Raw genomic sequence first — 5,557 nt, forward strand, 5'->3', positions numbered from 1 at the left:
GTTTAACTGGAGTGTTTGACACAGAGGAACATGGAAATACATCCACACATGGAGCATGAAGATACAAGCTGGCCTTAAAAAGAGGGACTAGGAACAGTTCATCTACTCTTCCATCTCTTTTTTCTCCCAAAACCTTTTATGTAAGGTATACAAACTTCATGCATTTCATAATTATCGCTTTAAGAACATAGTGATTCTTCCCACCCTAACTGCCCTCTCACTCTCACTCTTATCCTTCTTCCTCCTCCCTCTCCCATTCCCACTCTTATTTTTTACTAAGCTCTAGTTTCAATTAGCTTTATACACTTAAAATTAACCCTGTACTAAGTGAAGAGTTCAACAAATATAATGAAAACAGAAGCTGTTCAAAGTCACTGCATCTCAAAGTGTCAATTTTACTTCTATAGATTACCTTATAGGTGCTCTTATAGATACCAGATCAGGGGGAACATATGGTATTTGTCCTTCTGGGACTGCCTTATTTCATGAGTAAAATGTTTTCCAGTTGCATCCATTTTGTTGCAAATGATAGGATTTCATTTTTTACTGCTGGGTAGTATCCCATGATTTCTTTATCAGTCTTCAGTTGGCGGACACTTGGGTTGATGCCATATCTTAGCTATTGTGAATTGAGCTGCAATAAACATGGAGGTTCAGCTAACTCTTTCATATGTTGTTTTCATTGTCCTTGGGTAGAGTCTCAGGAGTGGGATGGCTGGATCATATGGTAGATCTATATTCAGGTTTCTGAGGTATCTCCATACTGTATTCCACAAAATGAAAAGCTGTATCAGTTTACATTCCCACCAACAGTGGATCAGGGTACCTTTTTCCACACATCCTCACCAGCATTTGTTGTTTGTTGATTTCTGTATGAAAGCCATTCTAATGGGGGTGAGGTGAAACCTCGTTGTTTTGATTTGCATTTCCCTCATGGCCAGTGATCCTGAGCACTTTTTCATAACTGTTGGCTATTGGATTTCCTCTTTCAAAAACTGCCTGTTAAAGTTTGTTTCCTGTTTCTTAACTGGATTGTTTGTTTTACTGTTGTTGAGTTTCTTGAGCTCTTTATAGATTCTGGATATTAATCCTTTATTAGTTACATAGTTTGCAAATAATTTCTCTCATTCTGTCAGTTTCCTCTTCACGTTGTTGAATTTTTCTTTTGCAGTTCAGAAGCTTCTCAGTTTGATATAATCCCATTTGTCAACTTTGTCTTTGATTGCCTGTGCCTCTGGGGTCTTTTCCAAGAGCTCTTTGGCTATGCCAATGTCTTGCATGGTTCCCCCAATGTTCTCTAATAGCTTGATGGTATTGGGTCATAGATTCAGGTCTTTGATGCATTTTGAGTGGATTTTTGTATACGGTATAAGGTAGGGGTCTAGTTTCATGTTAAAATGGAATAAGTCTGGCAGAGAAAGACAAATAATATGTTCTTTTTTTAAAAAAAGATTTATTTTATTTATTTGAAAGACAGAGTTACAGAGAGAGGTAGAGACACAGAGAGAGAGGTCTTCCATCTGCTGGTTCACTCCCCAGATGGCCGCAATGGCTGGAGCTGCACCGATACGAAGCCAGGAGCCAGGAGCTTCTTCCGGGTCTCCCATGCAGGGGCCCAAGGATGTGGGCCATCTTCTACTGCTTTCCCAAGCCATAGCAGAGAGCAGGATTAGAAGTGGAGCAGCTGGTACTAGAACCAGTGCCCATATGGGATGCCGGCGCCTCAGGCCAGGGCTTCTTACTTGTAGGCAGAAGGTTTAAAGTTGAACTCAAAAGACATGTTAGATCCTGAGAAGAGTGTGGGGAAGGGAACGATGGAGAGAGGATGGATACTATGTGTAGGGGTGCATTGGATAAGTGTAATGACTTCTAATATTCTATAGAAAAATAGGCTGACTATGGTTGACAAAACTTAATGGAATATTTCAAAATAGCTAATATAGAAGATTTGGGATGTGTCCAACACAAACAAATGATAAATATCTGATGCACAGATGTGCTAATTATGCTGCTGTAATCATTACACATTCTATAAATGTATTGACATAGCATACTATACTCCATAAATATGTACAAGACTATATGTCAGGTTTTTTAAATATTAAAAAAGAATAAAATCCGCAGGGCTAAAATACAAGTGAAAGCAAAGCCAATATGCATCCCCTAGGGCTGCAGAACTAGGCAGGAGCCACATACAGACTGTGTGTCCGGTGGGTGTTCTCAGGCGGGTGTTCTCAACGCCATTCCATGGATCAGCTCTGTGCTGCAGCCCTCAGTGTGCTATTTACTCATACAGTTCTCCAACCTAATAAGCTAGGGTACAATTTTAGTGATTTTAACTACTGATATTGTTAAATTCGACAAGCTAACCATGAAAAATCCTCAGAAGTCTTTGTGACTCTCAAGTTACCAAAATTATACACTGCCATTTCTTCTCTCAAATACATATATATATATATGTATTCTTTGTTTTTAATGTTGTCTTTTTATGATTCAAACAATTTGATAAAAGGCTACAGTAAGTAAGAAGGAAAAATGTTCCTCTACATTCCTAAATACCATTCTTAAATACCATTAAGTCATTTATTAAAGGTAACCATGGTTACTAAGTTCTTCTGGAATCCTTTAAAACAGCAAGACATTCCCATGCATTACACACACACACACATTTATAAAATATTCATTTGCAGCAAAATGGTTGTATCTAGAGGACATCATGTTAACTGAAATAAGCCATACACAGAAAGACAAACATGGCATGTTCTCTCCTTATGGGAGTTAAAATAAAAAATAATGATAAGGAACAAGGAGGTGCTACCGGGAGTCACTCTCAGGGAGACTGCCTGAGAGCTGATTCCAGGACTGACTTCCAGATCCAGTTGGTGACATTTCCAATAGGTCTCCGTGTTAAATTCCCTTCTGCTAACCCCTGGTGTTGCAAACCTTGATTTCATGCTCCAGATGACCCAGCTGGGCTAAGTTGGGATATTAAAACCAGAGGCCAAGAGCGCTTTGAGTGGGAAGTAACGTCCCCTGGCCATCAGCATGCAGGTGGCAGTGACAGATCTGAAAGGAAGACATTCCTGGAAACAAGAGTTTAAAGACTCAGCTGCCCGGTGCCATGTGGAGATTCCTGGAGATTTGTTTTATGCTTCCATCATTGGAGGATCTGGATTTATCAATGGTAGTGAAAGCCACATTTTCTTGCAGCTGGCAATTTAGGAAAAGACTCCACTATACAGATGTGCTTACAAAGAACTATCATGTCATGTAGAAAATGTTCCAGATGTTAACAACGTGACTTTGGGGTAGCCGTCACTCAGTGAGCTTACAGCAACTGTGATTACTTTTGGCTTATAACTTTTATAACAAAACCACATAATTGTGTTCTAATAATATTCTTCCATGTTAACAAAATCATATCACACACAGTAACCAATTTTTAAACAGTTGTATATTAGTACTTATGGATCTACTTCATTCCTTTTAATAGTTGGAAAGAGTTCCACTTTAGAGTATATTTTAATTTAACCATTAATTTTTTGGTAGTTTGAACTTTGATTAGGTAATTTTAGGTTGTCTTTCTACTTAAAGTATTTTTCAGTGAACTAATTTTTTTATATATCACCATGCTCTTTCCTCTGTGCACAGAGCCCTGGTTACTTTTTCTCTTCCTATAATTACAACAGTCATATTGGATTGGGGCCTATTTTAACATCTTCATTTTTTTTTTTTAAAGACAGAGTTACAGAGAAAGGTACAGACAGAGAGAGAGGTCTTCCATCCGCTGGTTCACTCCCCAGATGGCCGAAATGGCCGGAGCTGCACTGATACGAAGCCAGGAGCCAGGTGCTTCTTCCAGGTCTCCCATGCGGGTGCAGGGGCCCAAGGACTTGGGCCATCTACTACTTCTACTGGCTTTCCCAGGCCATAGCAGAGAGCTGGATTGGAAGAGGAGCAGCCAGTACTAGAATCAGTGCCCATATGGGATGTCGGTGCTTAAGTCCAGGGTTTTAACCTGGTGTGCCACAGCACCGGCTCCTTAACATCTTCATTTTAACATAACCTTTTTCAAAGACTTTCTCTCCCAATACAGTTACATTCTTTAGTACTGAAGATTGGGACTGAGAAACATGAATTAGGAAGGTAGCTGACACAATTCTACCCATAATGAGAAACACTTCACAGCATATGAGAATTTCACTTGTTTCACCCACTCTTACAGAAAACTAAAAAGTGCTTTAACGTGCTGTGCTAACTGAAAAATGCTAGACAAATTAAACTTAAAAGGTTTGCTTGAGCAAAGAACAATCCATGGATTGGACAGCACTCAGCAGCAGGAGTTCAGGAAACCTCCCCAGCAACAAGGGCAGGCGGTGCTGTTAGTGGGGAAAGGCAGCCGCATTCAGAAACAGCTCGGTTTTCTACAGCTCCTATTTGTGTTAGACAGAGTCTGAGCAGCTGGCATCCTGTGATTGGCTGAAGCTTGGCTGAGACTCAGCTGCTTGTTAACAGCCGTAGAAACATAGCTGCAGTTTGTTTCCTAGTAAGTCCCGGCGCAGCTCCCTCCGGAGCTGAACATATATTTTAGGAAAGGTCAAAGAAGAGACACAGCAATAATGTATCATTATGTTCATGTGAAAGAGGGAAACAAAAGGGTCAGTCAGCATCCTCAGATGTGAGCTGAAGGGGAGGAGGGAAGGATGGAACCGGACCCGGGAAGAAGTCCAAGGGGGTGGCAGAAGTCCATGTTGGTTCGTCCTAGGCAGGGCAGGAAAGAAATGGCCTCTTAACCAATTATATTTTCAGTCTAGGAAAGAAATCTGAAGACGAAAAGGAGGGTGACGGGACAGCGAGGTTCTAGAGGAGATGCAACCTGTTTTATAAAGCGTGGGTTTGGCCTTGGCAGGCTGGAGGGTCACACTGTTTCTTGGGACAGAAGACAAACAATAAGAGAAAATTCAAGGGAATGAATGCCTGCTTTTAAATAAAGAGACCATCTTGTGCGCTAATAAAAATCACACACATCTGACAACTTTATAAACCACGGGGTGATTGGCACGTGCGATGACTGACACGTAGGAGTCCAGCCAGTGGCAGCCCCAAAAGAGAGCTTAGGAAAAAGACATCTGAAGTCCCCTCTCCATAATCTTTCTCAGGTCCCGGTACACTGGGACTAGTGTCTCTCCTCTCCCGTGTCTGCACTCTGGCTCAAACACAAAGCAAAGCTCCCTCAAAGTGGAAGCAGCGTATCTGCAGCGGAAAGTTGTGCAAAACCAGCTTTACGGCCACCCCCGCGCATGCTTCCCCCTTGATTTCCACCTTCCGGCCTCCTCCGTTTAGGCAGCGGTTCAAGCACCAGCCACGCCAAAGCATTAGCTTCACTTCTGCAGCCGCGCACGCTTTGGCGCTGCAACCGGCGCGTTTCCTTCCCAGCAAGAGCTTCACGGGGCAAGATTTCCGCGTGTGCCAGCCAGTCCTCTGCCCGCGTAGCCCCGTGACCCGCGTGGCCGCCAACCGCGGGACGGTTCCGGCTTGAGCACCAGAGGGCAGCGTG

Source organism: Oryctolagus cuniculus, chromosome 3, assembly GCF_051225735.1.
Source record: "Oryctolagus cuniculus isolate XC-2025 breed Fujian yellow rabbit chromosome 3, ASM5122573v1, whole genome shotgun sequence".
NCBI lineage: Eukaryota > Metazoa > Chordata > Mammalia > Lagomorpha > Leporidae > Oryctolagus > Oryctolagus cuniculus.